We start from the raw sequence: 21,635 nt of genomic DNA on the forward strand, positions 1-21,635 counted from the left end.
TGCTCTTAGCTTCTTATTTATTTTATGAACCTTATATAGGTCTTTTCACATGTAATTCTATATTATGCCGAAAATAAAATACGTTCAGTGATAGCCTTCCACTTCAATACAAGGTGGTTAACCATCTTCTTCATGCCCTAAACCACCACTGCGAGTCAATGTTAAGGAGTGTAGATATAATTATAACATCTGCCGAGCGGATCCAACATATTGTGTGTGTGCTCCTGACGACTCACGCAAAGTTAACTTTGTGAAGGCAAACAATGGCAACTGTTTTTAGAATTGAAGTACTTGGATGCGGCCATTTATTTAGATACGTCAAAACTACAACCCACATGATTTATACAAACAAATGGTTATTGTTCTCTGTGATAGGTAGCTTTCTTAGTTTACCCCTTATATACATTTGGGAAAGACTTAAAAAAAATTTTACCCCAGTCCCGAAAAAGCTTCTGAAGCAGTAACGGACGCAACGGTGCAACACGGCCTTTCAATCATGAACACACTGGTACCTTTTGTGCTCTTTGCCATGGTTGTAACTAGGGCTCAAGCAGAGTGAGTGTAGTTTAAATTTTTTTCTGTGGGAGCCTATCTCTTCCGTAAAAAACAGAAATATGTCAAGTTTAGAGCAGAGATCTAGTTGTTTCACGTACGTTTATACCTCTTGGTATGATGCAGATACTTGCTTCGTAACAGTAGTTTATAGAAAGTCGATTCTGCAACATGCCATGCGCTTTTATAGTTCCCTTTTGGCACTGATGCTAAACTCACCGTTATAGAAATAGAGGCTTACACCAAAATTACTGCCATAGAGATGGTGTTGCTTGCGCAAGATTTATTAGGCTTTATATTTTTCGTCTATAGAAATTGTACTATGATGTCATGGCATTTTCCTCCTGGTGTGTTTATGATTTTACGACATACCCAGCGAATAACTATGTAGGGCTATAACTGCACCCAAGGGAACGATTTCTGCAAGTTGAGTTAAAAATTCGAAAGCCTAAATAACCGTACCCGGAAGAACTATACGGGGACATTACCAATTTTCTGCAGCAATCGCAATTAGGATATCGTTTCGACAGGATGCTTATGAGCCCATACATGTGTAGAATTTCAAGTACTAGTACACAGTTTATTGCTATCTGCACGATTTATACCGTTTTACTAATTTGTGTCTCCAGTTGCAAGAGATTTCCTTGCCAAAAAGTTTAGCTCCTAATAAGAAAATCGGCCGTTCGTGAGGTTGCGCGTCAGGCCGGCGTTTTAAGACCTCGAAGCATGGCCATACATGGGCGTAAGTTCTCTTTGAAAGTGCGAACAAATATATATGACCTCTTGGAGGTAAACTAGCATCTACGATTTCAAGCCTGCTAGAACCGTGTATGTTACGCTTTAAAATATTGCCGGCGCTGTATACGCCCTGATTGCCATCACTTTAAATTTGTATAGGACATCCGAGGTAACAAAATGCGGTCACCGAAAACGGGTTACCATGAGAAAGTTGTGAAATATACTGAGAGTAGCTCAAGCAGGTCAGCATTTGACACTGGTGGAACGGTGACGAAGCAATTAGTAGGAGTTTTTTTTTACCTTGAACAATGCTCGCAACTGCTTGGTCAATCATTAAGACACCCTGAGGACCTACGGGTTATTTAAGAGTAAGTTTAGAAAAAACGTTAATTGCACTTCCACTGACGTCACGTTCTATGCTGTCATTTTATCTATTTTAAATTGCTCAGCTGTAATAAAAGGTTGTTACCAGTTACATTAGCGAGGAATGGTAAAAACAATGAAAGAGGCAAAGTAGCAATTTTACGCCAAGATGGTGAGATAACAAGGTGAAGATGTAATTGGAATAAATAAATCTCGCTGTGCCGTGTTAGATAGCTTCAAGTGTCTTAGAGTAAGTTGAGTTCGATCGGAAGCGAAACGAACTATTCCAGCTTCGGGTGTTTGAAGTTTAGCTGAAAGTGGGTTATGGTGTAAGTTTTTGTGGAGATCTCGAAGAACATTATGAGCGACATTTTAAATGTTTAATATATGGCGTCCCGCGAGAGTTCTGAAGTTAAAGTATTTCCCTAATATTTAAACGAATCAACTGTAGAGTTTTTGGAGTAGAATAAGAAGTCTTGGTGGGTTCGTGAAAGTGTCGACGGAGAATGATAGGGCTTATGTTTTCATCGTAAGTATAAAACTTACGCATTTTTCGCACCATCCTTGAATGAGAAAAAAAATGAGATTGTACTGTGCCGGTGTCAGTAGCATTGTGACTAGTACGACAAAAGCGTCATCAGCGCGAAAATTCGGACGCCAGAAGATACGTATTTCTGGGGGCTAGGAATGTGGGTTAAGGAAAGAAGACGACAAAGAACGCCCTCTTGAGAGACGCTAGAAGTTACAGCGGAAAGGTAGCAACATGACATAAACTGTCGGGCGTTTTTAAAGCTCAACTGTCCAAGTTAATAGCCCAGTAAAAGAAACCTTTAAATAGACTTTGATTAGAAACATTATTAAACGCATTCCCGTATTGAAAACAATGTGTCGACAGGTACGTAAACCTGAATCCTGGAACTCGACAGGATAAAAGTTGCAAGTTAAAGCGGTGCAATATCGTTTCAAAACTTTTCTCATTTGACATGAAATTAAGGTTAGTGAAGTGTGTCCTTAAAAAAAGGCAGAGCTATAGAAAATGTTACCTGGACGTTGAAGTATTGGAGCATCAAAAAAGCGGCTTGCTAAGGGATGATACCCATAACGGTACCACGGACTCCGTAGTCTTGCTAAAAGCTTGTTTTGAGGCAAAACGTAAATCTTCTTGCTAAATATTTGTACTTTGTCTAATAATCAACAGGGGTAGGGTGTACTTTGAAAGCTTGCAATTTTCCCCCAATGCAGCAGGACCAAAACAAACTATGATGCGTAATAATCCGACCACGAGTTGCAGTAGTGAAAGTTCTTCTGCTGTTCGGACAGGTTTTCGAAAACCCGATTGACTTGATTCTAATGATTGTGCAATTCTATGATTGCTGCGCCAAGCGGACGTGTTTGGCAAAGGGAAACAGAAGATCAGCGCGGTGTGTGGGTTCTGTGGGGACGTTTTCCGCCCTTTTCTTTGTCATGAGGGAGGGCGCGTGGTCCTAAAGTGCTCAGACAATATATTGACCCGTTACCACCGTTGCTCCAGCTCTCCGTAAAGGCATATGTTGAGGCTGTGCTTTTCGCGTAATTGGCTGGTAACTTCCGGCAATTCCGCTCAAAAAAGCGAAAGACAATCTATTCAACCGTTGCCGCACTTGTTCCAGCTCTCCTTAAAGGCGCATGTTGAGGCTGAGCTTTTCCCATAATTGGCTGACAACTTTCGGCTATTCCACTAATGTTTTCGTTGTTACTCTATTACGCGGCCATCTAATTTTCCAGCTTTCAAAAAGTGGTTTTAATTTGTGTGATGCACGTCATGAGATATATACAGGAAGTATGCAAATGCCGTTAGTGCCGGGACAATTTTGGCGTTCATCTCAACTTGATTTGCAGTAAAACCAGCTGGCATTAACAGAGGCTGCTGCTAGCATTCGGTAAAAAACACCACACAGGATTTTCGGAAAGGTTGGCATTACTGCGTGTGTTTAATAAAGTTTGCCTCGGGTAAAAATGAAATATTTGTAAATGCGACAAACCTCTCCTTAACGTTGAACGAATGTACGTGTAGCTAATTTTCCTGTGATGCGTATGCTTGTGCTGCATGCGTAGCGTTAATTGTTTTCGCGCTACAGGAATTGTGTGTGTATTGTGGCGTGTCCATGCTGCCAGACTTGCACTTTCTAGCCCACACTTTCTTGCACTCTCGGGCTTTCTAGCCCACTCAGCCAGTACTTCTTTCGTGGCGTGCGGTACAACAAACTCTTAAAGCGTCGGAGGTGGTGGTGACGGGAGGAAGTAAGTACGGGGGGTTTCACTCACGGAGCACTCTAGAGATGGCGCCGCGAAAGTCCCAGCGTTCCCCGCGTGAAATTGCCTGCTCTCCGGCGGCGGCGTTCGCGCTGTGACTTTGTCGTCTGCTTCAGCAGCGGTTGTTTGGACCTGTTTTGGCGCAACTTCGCTCCATTGCGCGGTACTTTTGCACGGCTTGATGAGCTTGTTCGACATCTCCTCAGAGTAACCCGAACCCCACGAAATTAAGTGGTCGTACGGCAAACGTAAGTTTAGGATTGGTTTTCTGGGTGGGAAAACAACATGTGCAAACCCCATACAGACATCTGCCTAGAGAAACGCTACATTTTGCGCACTACTTGCCACGAATGGGACTCCGTTTTCTAAATTGGTGATTACAAATTTGGTTGTGTTTTACGAAGTATTACAAAAGGCGAAAGTAGCAACCGGTTCTGATCAATATGAATTACAAAAGTTTCTTCTAGATTTCTCGCATTTCTCAAGCTTACTGAACTAGCTAGTTTAAAGAGGTATAAATTGGAATCACTAAGCTCAGAGGCCGCATTGTTTCGGTGTCTGCGTTCGCGTCGCGCTGTGGAGCAGGCCCAAGCTACCCCATCAGGGTGGCTAGGTTCCGATCTCTCACCATTCGAAAACGCTCCTCTCAGTTTTCTTTCTCCGGATTCACGGCCGGGCTCCAGCGGCGGTGTCCGCCGCTCTAGCCCGGCCGTACGCGACGCTGCTGCTGCGTTTAGGACGCCGCCCCCGCGAATTTGAGGTCAGGGCTGGCAGAATCTCTGCTTTCACTCTTTGTAGAGCAACGTGCGTCAATTCAAGTGACGTCGTATGGGCAATTGTTGTGGGTGTCTTTTAAGGCCTTGCTTTCCAACCACCTTCACAGCGTGGATTGGGGTCAATTTTTTTCCTCTATTCTAACCACTGACACTGGGCAAAACAAAATTTTGCAAGCTTGCGAAATACATAGAAAGGACATTTAGTTGTGTGGATACGCGCAATCGTTCGCTAGAACAAGGTTTGCCCGGTTTTGTTCACAATGTTCGCTTTTGCTATTATTATTTTATCTATTCTGAGCGTGTGCCGTCCCCTATGCAGTAAGAGACTGTTCCTGCTCGATAATGTTGACGCACGAAATCACATTTATCCATTGTTTTCTCCGTGCGAAGTTGTGGGTAATACGCCGAGTTGTGATATATATCAGCGTGGCAATGCGAGCCACTGAATTTTCACAGAGTTGTTTACAGACTAGGTATGTTCACATGCACCACGTGGAATTATAGTTTTATTTTCAATGTTTAAGAGGTCTCTATGCCTTCAACTTAAACGGGGTTAGATACAATGTTGATATAAATTTCCAAAGTGTGTGTGTAAGGTGTGAGGGAACGGACAGCAGAAGCTAGTATTCAACTTGTGCTTATTGGTTGTTATGGGCTCAGCAAAACCCATATATTGCCATACTTTTGCGTGTAGTCACACCCGAGCACGTGTGGCACATGTGAACAACAGGCGGACGATTCGTTCAGGTAACGGGGCGGCCCCAGTAGACAGTAAACAAAGTAAGCTTCGTCCAAGGACTCTATGGCAGACGAATAGAAAAATTAGGGGTGAAAGTGCTGACTCACCTAGCCTTGATAAAGGTGGCTGGATACCTTCGTCCTGCAGTGGACACAAGTTGGCTGACGATGACGATGATGGGGCATTACGGTGGGGCACGCGGGCGAAGCTAACTTGTTTTTATCACTGGTATAGATTCTGCTCCCGTCACCTACTCGCAGTGGCCGACGTTGGCTTCCGTCCTTCGGTTGCCGTATCATCTACTAGTGTGCATCGACTGGATACCGAAAAGACACGGGCACTAGGAAGATAACCCTGCCTCTACGTCACCTGGGAAGCAGCCCCCGAGATTCCCAGTGCCAACGATTCTCGTCGTGAGAGCAGTCCGGCGGGGCACGCGCGTCTCGCTGGTCTAGCTAAGAACTATTTCGTATTATATTCTTTGTTGCTTCAGGCTGCCTCGTCAGACTGCACGACGCATTAAAAAATGACGAAAGCTGTTGATTGCCTTCAGTAAATGTGACAGACCGCGTCTCAGAGCCAGCGCTTAGACTGTTCCAACTGTGGCAATTGAGACCATACAGGCTGGTGTTGTGGGGTAACGAAAAAATTGGCTCCAATCGGAGCTGTCAAGGTGGTTGGAAAGCTTTAAACGACACCCACAACAATTGCCATGCGATGGTCCGCCGCTCTAGCCCGGCAGTAGCCGACGCTGCTGCTGCGTTCGGGACGCCGCCCCCGCGAATTCCAGGTAACGGCTGGCAGAATCTCTGGTTTCACTTGTTGTAGAGCCACGCGTGTGAATATAAGTGACGTCGCATAGGCATTATTGTGGCTGTCCGCCGCTCTAGCCCGGCCGTGGCCGACGCTGCTGCTGCGTTCGGGACGCCACCACCACGAAGCGGACGCCGCCGTTGTAGCCCGGCCGTGAGTCGGGAGACAGAAAACGGAGAGGAGGGTCTGGCGAAGGCTAAAACAGCGGAACCTAGCTCTCCTGATGTGCTAGCTTGGGGCTACACCACCGCGCGACACAAGTGCCGACAGCGAAACAATGCGGCATGTGAACTTAGTGATTCCCATTTACCCAGGCAGCACGAGCATGTGCGGCCAATCTTTGCCCAAAGAACATTGGCCAGCCCTTCTCCCCCCGGCCAATCTTCGGCCAAAGTGTTCGGCACTTAATCCAAAATGGTCCTTGGCCGTGTAAGGCTGGAGCTTGGCTGTCATTCATTGGCCAATCTGCTTTGGCTGCTGATACCATTTGGTCACCGACCATTGGCCGAATACGTATGCCCTACAATTGGCCAAAGAAGTATGGCCTACTATTGGCCAAAGACGTATGGCCTACTATTGGCCAGGCATGTATGGCCTACCATTGGCCAAGCATGTATGGCCTACCATTGGCCAATAATGTATGGCCTTCCATTGGCCAGATTCTGGTTATTCTATGCAGGCCAGAGGAAGCCTGCCCAAGGCTGCTGCCATGCATGCCCTGGAGCAGGCCGTTAACCTTGGCCGCGTTAATGGCACACAGGTGTTATGTAAATGAAACACAAACCAGTCAGTTTCATGTCTTTATTTGTCCTTACGCAATGCATGCAATTTTCTTTTGTTGGCTTTCAGAGCACTTAGATGGCATTCGCAGAGTATATTTATCAATTTCTTCATAATCAGCATCGTCCAGCATCGTGCTTATTTATATTGCCTTTCTATCTGTGTCTTCGTCTTTCCTTGCAATGTTTTCCCATGAATTCTTCATAATGGCTGCCCCAATTCCCTTGTCGGCTTCTTGGTCTGGCTTTGCTGGTCCTGGAAATGAAAAATGAAATAATTATGAAACAAACAAATGAAATCAAAGCAATAAGCAGACCTGCCTACTTTCCCTGACTGTGCGCGGGGACCCTTGAATTTCAACCCCATCACCATTGTACGAATGGTACCTCGAATTTCCCGACAAGTGGCCGCTACAGCACAGATGTTTTTCTTTTAATGACGCGTGCACGTTGTTTTGAAAAAAAATGGCCGCCACAGAACAGAGCTTGTTTTTTTTAATCACGCGTGCACGTTAGTTTTTGTTGCTGCGGCAGTTGCGGTGCTGCGAATGAGCACTCACCGCCATACTTATAGAACATTTTAACCATAATGTAGAGTACCACTAAGTGCAACTAGGTGCTGCTCGAATGGTGTTTATGGCTTCGAAAAGCTTCCCACGGGACGCGCTCACCACAGTACTCCCTAAAAGTGTTAAAATAGGTACAACAACGGCTGGGTCTATCTGTTGTAGCTATCGTTGAACGCGTATTATCGGTAGGAAGCACTGATTCAAGTTCGGTGGGGAGTGTGGGCAAACATGCGCTATAATGGCAGTGCAGATTGAGGCGGGCGTGTGTGCGTGAATGTGTGCTTTACTTATGGTGAAGAGTCACTCAACCCGACAATGTCTTGAGCACATGCATTCTGAGCAGTTTTGAAAGCATGCGAAGCCCGCAATTGCTACCGTAAAAGTTGGATCAAGTGTTCTCCTGCACGCAACTCGAGATCACCGGCAAAGTTGGGAGGGAGCACTATCCCGAAACACCAAAATTCAAGATGGCAGCAACGATCCCTCACCAAGAAAAAAATACAGGAAGCAAATGCACCTAACATTTCACCAATGTTAGTCATCGCTTTCAAAACCACCAAGACAGTTTCACCGAGTCAGTTTCAAAAAAAAAATTCGCAGAATTCCGCTTGAAGTCCGCCCCAGTCTCATGCCCTGACAGTAAACCATGCAGGCTACCTTCCTCCGAACCATCCCGTGCATTCCTTATGCCATAGCTACCAAAGGACCCCCCCCCCCCTTTAAGTTTTAATCATTCCCAGATTTCGTTTTCAGTCATATTAGGTATGTTCACTTTCCGGCGAAAATCTTGCAGGCATAGAGGAGGTCGCGGTCTCCAAAGCGTCACCGCATTGATGCAAGAAAAGCGATACATTCAGCATGAGCTCACAACCTCTCTAGTGCACAACAAAAAGCCACCCGAAAAGCCGCAGGGGACACAAGGACCAGGATTGTTGGCGCCTGTCGCCTCCATGGAAGAACAAGCTTGCTGGCCGCACTCTTCTGCGCGTCGCGGTCCCACCGAAGGCGCCCCTCTCCAGGATAGCTCTTTCTTTGCTTTCGGTCGACCCTTCCGCAATTACCTCTTCAAGTTTCGCACGCCACGGACAGGCCAGACATTCCTCCCTTTCTTCCATTGTAAGAGGGGAAAATTTTGAATAGGCTGGTTTGGCGAGGGCCGCGACAGTCGTGTTTAAGTACTTTGGAGAAGCACAAGTGACACCCCCCTCTCTCTACCAAGGGGGCTGGAACCCGCGATGCTCAGCCCCTCCCCCCCCCCGCAACCCCAAACCTTTAGCGATGCCCCTGTAAACACGTTTGTTGATAAGCTTATAAATAGAACTGACACCGAACGCAACGAAGACGACATTAATACAGAAAGTAAGGATGAGTAAATGCACACGCGCTTAAGCTACCTTGTTTCCTTTCTTTCTCTCGCGGCAGTTTTGCTGTGGGTAGGTGGGGAGGCAGGAGATATAGGAATGACCTAGAGGCAGGAACGTCTCGCAGCGTTTGGTGAAGTGAAAGCACTGCGCTTCGGTAACACTTATTAGGGTTCTTCATATGAATGTTAAAATAAAAAGAAGGTGGAACGGAAGTAAATTAGCAACGTTAATTTTTCACATCTACTATCGAAATGGGGCTTTGCATGCTGATGTTGCGCCTCTATTTAGCATTAGTTTCCGCGCAGTGTGGCCCAAACCCAACCCTCGAACGTAATGTCATGTCATCCGACAAAAAAAAGGCAGTTTTAGCATATCGTTACCGTGTTTGCGTTACCGTTTACCGTGTTACCGGAAGCCCTGGCGACGGTGAAGCCTGTGCCGGTACGTTACCGTTCGCGGTAACTCTCGCGCTGCGAAGCCTACTCCCGCAAATACGGTAAACGGTAACGTAAACACGGTAACGATATGCTAAAACTGCCTAATATTAAAGCTAAAGCGTTAAAATAATGTCTGGGACATCCCGTGCACCGAAACTGCCACACCGAGACATCCTGCACCAACATGTGCGTGCACCGAAATGTAAATGTAAGTACAGTTCAAATATACAATCTTTAACGCCGAAGTATGAACGAACAAAGTAAAAAAAGCATTCAGGAAAAAAGTTAAGAAAGAAAAAACGCAAAAAATTGCAGGGGGTGCTTACGACTCTGAGAATGTGAAGGCGAAATTTTCTGTTGATATGCCTTGAAATTTCGTACGAAAGATACGGCCACCCCCGCGCCCACTTTATTCCTGCCTTGGCTTCGGGACCATTTTTTCCTACACCCCTGTCAATACATGCATAGCACAACAGGGCTAAACACGCTTGCAAATACAGGAAATAGAGTAAAGGAAGACCAACATACCTTCAAACACCGTCACCATGCACTGCCCTAGAGGGCACTCACGACGAATCGCAGGACGCCGCTTCGTTGATGTCCCTCGTTGCACCGAAATTCCAGTACACACACACAATCGTCCCCTCAAACAAAGACCGAGCACATAGTACGGTAGAAATAGGCGAGTCCTGGCTTCCTGCCGCGTATAATACACGTGACGGATGCTGCTCTACAGTTGAGAACGGTAGTTTAGATCGAAAAGCATCAAACAAGTTAAATAAACTGAAATTACGCGTGGAAGCGATCGAAAATTACCCCAACGTGCCTAGCCACCCAACTGTTTTGCCGGCTATTGCCACAGAACAGGGAGGATTTTAGAGAAGCAAAGGTCTAGCTTTGCCTGTAGTGCCAGAAAAAGCGTAGTGGCGGCGTCGTGAACTACCCAGTACGCCCGCTTGATGGCGCTGTAAACACGGCTTTGTAAACATGGCGGATGCTTTTTGCACAGGCCGCTTGAGCTCCTTAATAACATGGCTGCCCTCGCACGGCGGCCGCCGGCTCGCTGCTCCACGGCCGGACTCGACTCTCCTCCTCCCGCGCGCGAAAGGGGCGTCGAGTCCGGCCGTGGCTGCTCCTGCTGGCTCCTGGCTGGCACGCTGGTCGCGTGTTTACTTGCGCCGCGCTAGTGAAGTGATGTTACGCCAGGTGACCAGATGGCCTCGACTGGCACAGACCACAGTGAGCAGCAAGTGAGAACAAATCGTTTATTGACATCCGCAAGTTTACAGAGGCCAGGACATCATTTCATTTCGATCGCTGCAATTGTACGTCGCTTTCGTGACAACATTTTCTTTTTTTTGCCATAACAACTCGTTCACTTGCGCTAAGATTTCGAACGAAGGGCACAAATGAAGTATTGACGGCGACAACGGTTTCCTTTGCACCGTCTTTCTAGCGGAGTGCATAACACTCACCTTCTGTTGGAAGAATCGAATATTCTGGCCTCGACAGCTGCCTTCCGATGCGGAATTTCCCACATTTGTCATTCCACAAGCACTCAATTCCCGTGTTTTGCCAGTCCTCTCAACAACTGATGGACGCAAAAGCACATAACAGCAATAACAGTCACGAAACCGGTGCTCCGCGCACATTGAAACGGTCGGCCGTTGCAGCGGTTTCAATTTGAATTGGCGGCTTTGTGGTTGCGAATTCAGAAACGAGGTGGTGCACCAGTCGGCTGTTCGTAAAAAGTTGCGTACATTTTTGCTCAACGGATGTTTGATGCGGAACTTGTTAATAGTATTTTTAAATAACACATTGTAAGCGAACTGTGTGGGCTCTTTGAGTCACAGAATGAATGTTTTGTATTCTATACCAAAAGTAACATTTTGCCTGCGCCGTCTGGTGGGCTTGATGGTCGAAAACAGCGCTTTAGGTTGGTCCAGGTTGGTCACGTGGGGCGTCGATTTTTACGCCGCCTATAGGGAAGACAGGGAACGTCCAAGCTTGAGAGGCCTGCTATTGCTTACTGGCTTTGCTTTGGCTTCAGCTACTGTCGTCTTGCTGCTGGCTGTGGCTAATGTTCAGTTTCGGTTTCAGTTTGTTTTTTGTTGCTGCTGAGGTGCTTTACAAAATAAATAACTGTAGGAGATCCCATAGTCATACACCATAGAATTTCTCGAAACTCCTGAGCAACTTTATGTCATAGAGTAATACAGTAATTTCGGCGTCAAATGAAACGCGAACACAAAAATATGAAACCAGAACGTGCAAAATTGAAAAATACTGTTCGCAGAGTTCATATATTGGCTTGCTGTTGGTATGTTTGGAAATCCACTTTTCCAAATGTTGTTTTTGTAACTAATGCACGCGTCATTTTGGCTTGCATAGAAAGAAATTGCGCAATTTGTGGGTTCAGGTTCATATTTTTGGGTTCGCGTTTCATTTGACGCCGATAGTACGTCGACGTACATTTGCTAGATCTATTTTGGTTTCACCCGTTCTTGCCAAACCTCCCCCCACTGCTGAGCGCAGTCGCTGCTTGAATAACTAATGACCTCATTAAAAGATGTGAAGTGAACTTCCAAGTTGAAGAGAGACGTAGATTTTTTATGCGCTACCTTGAGCTTGTCAGCTACTTTAAAACGAGATTGAAGTTAAATATTGGCTTCTTTCTAGCATGAGGCCGTTGCTTAAGTGGTCAGTACGCCTATATGTAATTACAACAGATATATTAGGGTTGTTTAGCCACCTAACCAACAACAATTTTTAAAGGTGTTTTCGCATACTTTAGGCAGTGACATTTTTGTTAATACGAGCTTTCAGACGTTCACGCGCGGATTAAGGAAGTTTAGCTGTAACAATTATAAGCAATGTGAAAGGTGCAACATTGCAAACAGGCGGGTGCAGTACGCGAAGCAGCAACTTACAAAAAAATAACAAAACCGGAAAGTAAAAAAAAGTGGCTGGAGGGAGAGGGGTAAGGCTAAAGCCAGCAAAATTAGAATAGGTGATATCTCAAACACTGATGGCGTGGCTCCTGTTTGTACGTAAGGGTCATAAGTTTTCTATTTATATAAAGCGCGCGAAACGGGCGTGGGGCTGCCTTCTGTTACAGGAGTGTAGGGGGGGGGGTAGCCTATGAAGAAAATTCCGAATTTTATTAGACCACCAGCCGCATCGTAAACAAGGGGTTTCAGTTAGAGTTGGAACTGCGACTCACCGCTGCGTCGTGAAATGAGTGGCGAACACAGCTAGAGGTTTTCTTTTTTTTTCCCCTTCAGAAAAACAGGGATGGACGTCCGCATGAAACGTTTATTTTCTTTGCTCGGTGGAAAGATTGCCGAGCAAGTAAAATAAATAAAATTTTGTCATGCCTTTCCCCTGAATTCTGTCACCCCTATGTCTAGAGCTAAAAAGTGTCACTGACAATCCACCTCCACAGAGTGGAATGCCAAATGATATTTATATGGATAAAAAGTTCCCGTTACACATTGTAGCGTGTAGTGTTAACGCTATACATTGTATTTAAAACTTTGTCATAACGGCCGTTGTCTGCTGCATATGATGCATTATCTTATCCACAATGTGTTAGGAGGTCCCCCCGCCAGTTCGTACTCTGGAACCTCGTCATGTACTCCGCTTATCTATTCCTTTATATGTATGCTTACCCTTCAATAAACTTCAAACTTCAAAATGCACCTATCCCCTTATCCCCCCTCTCCTACCCCTCCTCTTCCCTCAGTTACATTCAGCCCGACGTTTGAGCCGACACTAGACCTTCGATTGATTGATTGTAGGGTTTAACGCGCCGACGCAACGCAGGCGATGAGGCCCGCCGTAGTGGAGGGCTCCGGAATAATTTTGACCACCTGGGGATCTTTGATGTGCAATCTCGTACACACGGGTGTTTTTGCTTTTCGCCCCCATTAGAAAAGTGGCCGCCACGGCAGGGAATCGAACCCGCGACCTCGTGCTCAGCAGCGAACGCCTTAGCCACTGAGCCACCGCGGCGTGAGACAGTAGACTTTCACTTCCTGCCTCAAGTTTTAAAACAAGCATATCGTCCGGCACAGAAGCGATGCTAATTATTTCTATCTTTCGAGGGATAAACAACCTATAGAATTAGATGAAAAGCGTTTTAGAAACCCCAAATGTCCGCTAGGCCGAAAACGTTCGTGAACAAATTGGAAGCGACCGGTGCAAGAGTAGAGCGCATGTGGGAGAAACGGGATGGGAGTGACGGCGGCGTAGGGGCAAACATTTTTGTTTAGGCGAGAGGCGACCTCATGCCGGATCCTCCTTCAGCAGTGTCACCCGTAACCTCCATTGGTGTGTCGTTCACTATATATATGGCTTGTTACTGGCGATATAAAATATACTATTCAAGTACTTGGCCAACTGATATCCTCACAAGGAAATTGTAAGGATGTAACTATTCGTAATGCTGTTGTAATAATTCATTTTGGAGACAGATTCATCACCTCGGCTGCGTAAAAATGGCGGCAGTCAAAATCGTGAAGGAACAGTTCAAATGGGCTACATTCGCTACTTTGAAAAAAAAAAGCCGTGATACACGTTGCCTGGGTGAGAATATGTTTGTGGTAACGACATGCACAAGATTATTAAAGCGATAATTGAAAGCATGCTATGACGTTGCAGGGAAACACCGCATAATGTTCCTTTTAAATCTCCATGTTATAACACGCATACGCATTTCATCACAACCACGGAATACATTATTTCCAAATTCAGGACGCGCCCAGCACGTGATTTCGTACTATTAAGGTATTCACAATCGTATGTATAGCTTGTATTCAACAACCTACGTGAAACCTCGTAACGCATGTATTATCCTTTGTGCATGTCCGGACAGTTCTTATGGCCTGGATGCCAGAAATATAGGGCTTCGCAACTTCCGTGGTTCCCACCATTTTTTATGAACAACTCACGTCGTTTCAGAGCGTTCGTGGTTCATACAAATATACATTAGGGCGTAAAACATTAGCATGGCATGCAGCTATCGTAAAATACATATTTCTATTACCCGAAGGGTTCTTTTTTTGCCCAGGTACTGAATTATAAAGGAAATATAACCGAAATGAAACGTCAAGGATGTTCCACTCACCAGGACGAAACGTGTTTTCGGTGAAGCAGCTGGGTCGCAAGACATTTTGGCACAGCGAAGTATGCAGTCATACATAGCAGGGCTAAGGGGTATGTTGTTATTACGCCGCAAACTTAATAACATTTATTAACACAGCAAATGTCTCAAATGAAAGGCTGATGTGAATCAGCAGCATCCACGTGTCTCACGGGCACTTAGATGTATGCTAGGAGCATATGCATGTGCGTGGTAGGCTGGGAGAATGAAAATGAAATGACTGGTCTACATGCTCATTGCCTGTTTTTGCTTTTATTCATGGGTATCATGCCTAAAGTAACCAGAGCGGTGCGGTGCTTCCAAACACAACACGAATGCTAGTTAGATCTGTTGCAACAGCTGCCGTCTTCTTTCGTTTTTTAAAAAAGAATTCCCTTACGTCGCCTTTGCGGCGCTAACTTAATATCCTCGTATTGGTGAAAATGTAGCATTTAGGGGTAACTTTTTGTTTAAGCAAGCTTAGGCGCGAAAAATATTTGAAATTTAAGTTAGCATCCTACACACTAATATTTCAGTTAAAGCAAGTCTGATGTCAGTGGCCGTACCTGCTTTATCAGAGCTTATTACCTAAAGGAGAGATCTTTGGCCATCATTAGCTGACTCAAAGAAAGGGGTATTCGCTGAAGAGGTCACTGCCACCATCTGGCACTCGCGAAGCTACATACCATGCTACTGCATGCCACATAGTCCCCGCGGACAAGCGGCTCGTTCCCCCGCACCATTGTATTTCCCGGCCACCGCGACCCCTCCTTTTAGAGGTCGTCACGTACACACGCGCAATTATCTGGCCGGAGATCTTTTCTAGATGAGTGGCCGCAGAGAAAACGAGTATTCCGTGGCCAGATTTTTGTCGTTCGTCTTCGGACCTCGGCTGCCAAACAAACAACAAGTATTTCGTGGCCAGATTTTTGTCGTTCGTCTTCGGACCTCGGCTGGCCAAACAAACAACAAGTATTCCGCGGCCAGATTTGTGTCGTTCGTCTTCGGACCTCGGCTGGCCAAACAAACAACAAGTAATCCGCGGCCAGAGTTTTGCCGTTCGTCTTCGGACCTCGGCTGGCCAAACGAACAACAAGTATTCCGCGGCCAGATACTTGTCGTTCGTCTTCGGACCTCGGCTGGCCAAACAAACAAGTATTCCGCGACCAAATGCATGCCGAAGAACCTATGTTCTCTGGCAGCCCAAACTTTTCCAATGGCCAAACAGGCCAAGCATCGCCAAAGATAAGCCAAAGGCTGGCCACGTTTTCTGTGCTGCCTGAGTATATAGATTTAAACTAGATAGCTTAGTAAGTTTTAGAATTGCGACAAGCTGAGGGAAATTTTACAATTCCTATTCATCAGAACCCGTTGCTACTTTCGCCTTTTGTAATACCTCTTAAAACTCAACCGAATGGGCAATCACCAATTTAGAAAACGGGGTAGCATTCGGGGCAAGCAATGCGCAAAAGGTAGCGTTTCTCTAGCGGCCAGATGTCTATACGGGGTTTGTGCATTTTGTTTTCCTGTTCTGCAAACCAATTCTTAACGTATGTTTGCCATACGACCACTTAATTCCGTCGGGTGCGGGATAGCACCCTGAAGCTGCTATCGAACAAGTTAATCAAGCCGTGCGAAGGCACCGCGCAATGGACGCGAAGCTGCACCAAAACCAACCCAAAACAACCGCCGCTGAAGCATACGACAAAGTCGTACCGCGGACATCACTGTCGGCGAACAGGCACTCCCACGCGGGGAACGCTGGGTAAATTCTCCGCGTCATCTCTAGTGTTCTCCGTAAGGGAAACCCTCCTTCTTCAACCGCTCTCTCCCCTAACCGCCACCTCCGACGCTTTAAGAGTTTGTTATACCGCACGCCACAAAAGAACCGTTGGCTGGTTGAGCTAGAAAGCTTTGCTTTAAAACAGATGAAAAACCATGTCGCCTATTGAACAAAATTCATGGTCTTGCGCAACCTGCACTGCCGGACAGGTGAGGCTAACGCCGGCTCAAGCGGCAGATGAGGCGGAACATTCACAGACACGAACGGTCGACTTATCGCCTGATAGTGTGCTGAAGAAACTGGACGATGTCATTCGACGGCTGGACTTGCTCGAACAGATACATGATTCGCAACGGGTTTTGCAGGACCATACGAACCAGAATATAGAGTTACAGACTAATACAATTCATGGTATGGAAACATCCCTTGATTCTCTTTCTTCTAAACATGATGGTATCCTAAAAACCATTCAAACGCAAGAACATCAGCTAAAAAAACTGGAAAACAAAGTGTCTGATCTGGAGGGGCAGCTTCTGACCAAGGATGCTCAAATTTCTCAGCTTGAACTAGAAGTAAAAAATCTGGAACAATACTTCAGCAAAAACAACATTAAGACTCATGGAGTTCAAGCTATAGTTAACGAAGATATGATGCAGGTTGTTGCATCGATTACCCAAAACCTCAGTCTCCGCGCTCCAACCAGGAAACAAATTGAAGCAGTAACAGGATTAAGGCCTAGCCTAACCTTGTCACTCCAATACTGGTGCATTTTATGAGGCCTGATGTACCAGATAGCTGGCTGGGCCAACTGCACTAAAAAGCTTAAAAATCTTCATGAAATAAAACCTCACGGCCCGTGTGAAAATTGTGCTATGGTTTTCCAAGTGCTGCGCTAAGGAAAAAAGATACAAGTTCGTGTGGGCACGCAACGGACGAGTATATGTTGAGAAAGTACAAGGCTCTCCGCTAGTAAGGATCGACAATAAAGCTGGGATAAACAACCTGAAATAAAACGACCATGAGCGCAGACACCTTTCTTGAGTGGGACCGGTTGAAGAAAGATTGGGTTTAGGAGCGACTTGGTGTTGCTCTTCAGCTAATTCACGTTCACGTTCGAAGTCTGGAAAAGCACTGGAATTTGTTGTTGACATATCTGAAAGACATCATGCCGGCTACAGAGCTACTCATTATAACTGAGATAAATTTTACCGAGCAAGAGTGCCCACAATTCTTTTTTCGAGGTTTCCAATCATTGTCGCTGTGCAGAAAAGATAGAAAAGGAGGTGGCGTTCTGGTGTTTGTGATGGATTGCGGAGCGCATCTCCGTTTCGTTTACTGAGGCTTAGGTTATATCAGTTTCTATTGTTAAGTATTCAGCAGACTTTCTGGTTATAGCGCTTTACAGGCCGCCTAACAACAATGTACTTGTTTTTCTTGATGAGCTTTCCTTTTGTTTGAAGAGACACTCTAATATTCAGATTATACTAGCAGGGGACGTTAACATAGACTTGTCGCTTCCGATGAAGTCAATGGTTACGGAATACCTAACTTTAAGAGCAAGCTTTGGCCTTGAAAACTTACAATTTACAGTCTTGCCTCACCACACAAACTTAACGTTCTAAATAACATGTTAAAAAGGATTGCCCAGAGTATAATTTATGGCACCTGTTATCATGGCGACAAACCCTCCGTTAGCATGAAGATTGTTGATATGTTACCCGTGCAAAAAGAGTTCATTCTGGACATTCTCTGCAAACATTTTTTTCCTCTGAATTCAAGCCTATCAACAAAAAACCACGGCCTCGCTGTTCCATAGAAAAATTTATTGCCCGGAGGGTGTACACAAGTTAAGGCAAAAGGCACGACATTTCTATGTGCCATTATATTTTAATAAACTTCCGCTCAATTCCTCTATCACATCGTAAAAACAGGCTTCAGAATTTATTCGGCCATGGGTAAAATGTACATTAAGCAATTATGCGCACTTTTCTGTACATCGCTTTCTGCCATATGAATTATGTTAAATATGTTCTTCACGAGTGACATTGATGTCTTAAGGGACTATTGTGTTACTACTCTAAACGAAGAGTCGTGCATTCTGCCAATTTTATTAAAATATGTATTCGCCGGAAATTCCAGCGTTTTTATGGTCAGATGTTTCTTATTTTTCTTAAGAAGTGGCGCCGTACAGGTACGTCGCCACTTCTCGGGGGTTTTAAGGAGGCAGAGGAGGATAACCATCTTTATTGTGTAATACATTTGTGTGACGTCTTCAGGAGGCGGAGTCCTCAGTCCAGGACCCCATATGCTTTGCCAGCCGCTACAGCTTGCTCCACCAGTCGAAGCTGGTCGGACAGGCATGAGCTGGACAGGGGGCGCCTCCAGAGCTCGGGAGAGTTGTACGGATTCGGTTTGGGGAGAGGGTGGGAGGGGCATCCACCAACCATGTGGAAAAGAGTAGTCTGCCCCACAGAAGGGGCACCTAGGGGACGTAATGCGTTCGGAGTAGTGGCAGACTCTTTTTGGGTGGGGAAAGGTGTTTGTTTGCAAGGCACGGTAGTGGTGTGCCTGCTCTATAGATAGGTGTCGGTGGGGTGGGGGAAGGGTGCGTCGGGCCAGGCGTAGATGTTGGGTCATTTCTCGCACAAGGTCGTGGGCCGTTTCATTCCCTCTCACTCCCAGATGGGCTGGAGTCCATACAATCTGGATCTGTCGCTGCGGGGGGTGGCGTAGTAGTATTGCGCGGGCCGCAGCGTGCACCCTTTCGGCCTGGAAGTGCCGGCAGGCCTGTTGGCTGTCCGTCACTACAGTAGTAGCCTTGGTTGAGGAGATGGCAAGCGCGATTGCCGCCTGTTCAGCTTCACCTGGTGAGCGTGTTTTTATAGAGGCAGTGATAGTCGTTCCTTCTTGGGTGGGGCTTACTGCCAGGGCGAACGCTGGGTAGGAGGGGTATGCCGCCGCGTCTGTGAAGACGGCATCAGCATCTTGACTGTACTGCCGTGAGATGGCCTCCGCGCGAGCCTTGCGTCGTCCACTGTGGTGTTCCGGGTGCATATTACGCGGTAACGGTCAGACTTGAATGCGTTCTTGAATATGTTGGGGTAGGGGCTCTGGACGTGGGCTGTTGTAGCCTGGTGTATTCATTCCTAATTCTGACAGGACATGGCGGCCAGCCTTGGTGAGAGAGAGCCGTTGGTATTGCTGTAGCAGATGTCCTTCAACTAGGGGTTTTAAGCCCAGAAGGTACGCTTGGGATAGGAAGCGTGCTCTAAATTAGGGCCACGAAATAACTGTCTCTCTTGTTTTTTTAGTTTTACCGCAATCTCGAAACAAGAGAATTTTGGTTATCCGCCTCTATTGAAAAACAAAAACAGCAAATGCGATCTAAATTTAACATACATCTGTATGTGGCTTCACCACAACTCCTCAAACTAGCGAAAACGTACCTGGTCATTGGCCTACCACGCATTTCCATGTAGGTTGTTGAATCAGCATCATTATCTTTATCTTAAGCCTGGTTAGGTCCAATGCATCATGTAGGCCTCTCCCAAAGATCTGCCACCACGTCTATCGAGCGCCTGAAGGCCGATACTGTGATTGTTTAATAACTGAGAGGTTTTTAGCAAATGTACTCAACCAGGGTTTGGAAATCCTTGTGAGGAAATGCTATTTATGTCCCATGGAGCCTCACGTATAAGACGCCACCGGATACCACGGGGGCTGTACTTATAGATTCAGCCATGCTAGGTTGTTGAATAAATCGTATCAAAAACCGATATCGAAGGGCAATCTTCATTTTCGCCGTCACTCCTGATTGCCACGTAATACCATTGAAGTTAATGCTATGTTGATTCATGAAGAGCGGGCATTGTTTTGAAGAGCTGGGCCCGGGGCCTAGATACAGGAAAAAACTAACTTTTTTCCCTTGATGCGTGTCACCTGCTTCTTTTCTGACCATCCTTCCGCCGCCCGATAATGAAATTTGCTCGCACAGACTGCGTAGAGGACGCCACAGAAATACTGGATGGCTAGTTCACAATGTCGGTTCTTGTTCGTTGAGCCGGTCTGTGTTGTCTTCAGCAGATTCATTTTTAACGACACTTGGATGAACGGTGTAGCTAGCGAGTACCGGATTTGCTTGACCAATGACACAAACGTTTATGGAAACTCTGTTCTGGACAAAAGCTAACTCGCCATCAAGCTTTTCTTATAAACGTCATCAAGTTGAATTGGCCGAACCTGCTTTAGGTGTCATTTTCGCGTATGCACATGAACAGTAATCAATGATGTTCTGTTTTTAAGAATATCGGTGGTCCTTGTTCTTTCCAACTCCATGCAATTGGCGTTATGCAGACAATGCTCGTTTCGTCCCTGCCTTCTTTTTTGCCGCGATATGAGTCGTTGGTTACGGCTGCCAATTTTTTTACCAGAGTCATCAAACTCAAGTCTTATTTTTTTGTGACATGCCCCGGAATCCCTGTTAGCATTTAGTTGGACTGCTCCTGTTGCTGCACTACACACGGGCTAGGTGATAGCTCTGGGTACAAAAAGTACGCTGGATGCCGTATAAAAACAGCTGCGTGTTTGCCGACAGTGTTGCCCCTGTTACAGATTAATGAGCGGGGCGAACCTGTTTACCAATTAAGCCCTGCAAAGTGTGCAAGGGCTCTTGCACACCTGCACGGGAGCAACTTCAACAGCAATCTTAAAAGTTTCCTATGAATGCTCACGTTGAAGGATGGTATTGAATCGTGCTAACGTAGTTTCTTTTCCTTTATTTCTAGCGAAGCAGCCAATTAGCCGGAGAATTCATTTGGAGGTCGCGTCTGATTCATCGCAATCCTTGGCGCAATCTTCCAGGCCCAAGAGGTTTCAGTAATGAATGTCAATTTATGCGAGGGTGATTTGGTTTTTATGTGCGTATTTATAAAACGTTTCGCGGTACCTAGTTTTTCATATCCTGGTTCAAAGAAGCGTATGCCACATTGCTATCTAAAATCTGTGCCTAGAGGGTGTCTGTGCACCCTTGCAGTCTAACGACGCAACTGCTTTTGTCTTCGGCAGCCGCTCAAGAGCAGCGCCTCCGGGATCAGCAGATAAGGCCTGTTCAGCCATCACGTGCCCTAAAGATGCACTGCGCCGTCATTCGAACCACTGGCCATTGCTGCAGGGCTTCATTACATATTATGTTAAAAATAATGGAACCCGGGGCTTTGACACCATTCATATCGCACTTTTTCCTCTACTAAAATTATGATTATAGTGTGCTAGTTAAGCTCGTCATTTG

At 46.0% G+C, this 21,635-nt stretch overlaps 1 long non-coding RNA gene across 1 annotated transcript in view; it reads left to right on the plus strand.

Annotated features, from left to right (window-relative positions):
* Positions 1-441: 441 nt before the first annotated feature.
* The window catches only part of LOC144160581 (uncharacterized), a 100,470-nt gene continuing 79,276 nt past the window's right edge, over positions 442-21,635 (plus strand). The window contains exon 1 of the long non-coding RNA XR_013320395.1: positions 442-555. This is a non-coding gene — a long non-coding RNA (uncharacterized LOC144160581). The remainder of the gene's footprint in view (positions 556-21,635) is intronic.

This window comes from Haemaphysalis longicornis, unplaced genomic scaffold, assembly GCF_048455015.1.
Source record: "Haemaphysalis longicornis isolate Haplotype H1 unplaced genomic scaffold, Haemaphysalis longicornis Haplotype H1 scaffold_109, whole genome shotgun sequence".
NCBI classification, from domain to species: domain Eukaryota; kingdom Metazoa; phylum Arthropoda; class Arachnida; order Ixodida; family Ixodidae; genus Haemaphysalis; species Haemaphysalis longicornis.